The sequence below is a fragment of the Bison bison genome, unplaced genomic scaffold (genome assembly GCF_000754665.1).
Source record: "Bison bison bison isolate TAMUID 2011002044 unplaced genomic scaffold, Bison_UMD1.0 scf7180017864518, whole genome shotgun sequence".
Taxonomy (NCBI): Eukaryota; Metazoa; Chordata; class Mammalia; order Artiodactyla; family Bovidae; genus Bison; species Bison bison.
In genome coordinates this window covers 20,070,982-20,071,953 of record NW_011495071.1, presented here as the reverse complement: position 1 = coordinate 20,071,953, position 972 = coordinate 20,070,982, and positions in this window count along the sequence as shown.

The window sequence follows — 972 nt, the reverse complement described above, 5'->3', positions numbered from 1 at the left end:
CAACCCACTCCATTTTTCTTGCCTGGGAAATGCATGGACAAAGGAGCCTGGCGGGCTATAGTCCATGGGGTTGCAAAACAGCTGGACATGACTTAGTGACTAAAAGAACAACCACAATAAGAATTTTTTAAATTTAGTTTCTTAATCTCATAAACTAAGCAGTGCCCAAATTTCCAATTCTTACAACGTCAAAAAGTTTTCCCCATTGTATCTGAGGATCTAAATAAAATCCACAAGTTGCCATGGGTCCTCTCTTAAGCCATGCTTAATCTATAGAGTCCCCTTTCCCCTTTCCTTACAATTTATTTGAAAAAACGAGGTCGTCTGCCTGTGGTTTCTCACAGCCTAGATTCTGCTCCTTATATCCTGACGTGTGTCCTATAATAGTTTCCTCCATCCTGAGCTAGGTTTGATGTGGACTCAGGAAGAGCTTAGGGCTTCCCTGATATTTCAGTTGGTAGAATCCGCCTGCAATGAATGAGATCCAAGTTCTATTCCTGGGTCGGGAAGATCCATCCCAGTATTCTTGGGCTCCCCTTGTGGCTCAGCTGGTAAAGAATCCGCCTGCAATGCGGGAAACCTGGGTTTGATCCCCAGGGAGAAGGGAAAGGTTACCCATCCCAGTATTCTGGCCTGGAGAATTCCATGGACTATACAGTCCATGGGGTCGCAAAGAGTCGGACACGACTACACGACTTTCACTCACTCACTCAGGAAGAGCTTAAAGATATCCATTTTCAGGGGGCCAGCCCAGCTGAACCTGAAAAGGCGAGGTTAAGTCACCAGCCAAGCTGCTCTGCGTGACAAAGACGCTGTTTACTACCCTACATCTGCTGCTGCTGCTACTGCTAAGTCGCTTCAGTCGTGTCCGATTCTGTGCGACCCCATAGACGGCAGCCCACCAGGCCCCCGCCGTCCCTGGGACCTCTCCAGGTAAGAACACTGGAGTGGGTTGCCATTTCCTCCTCCAAT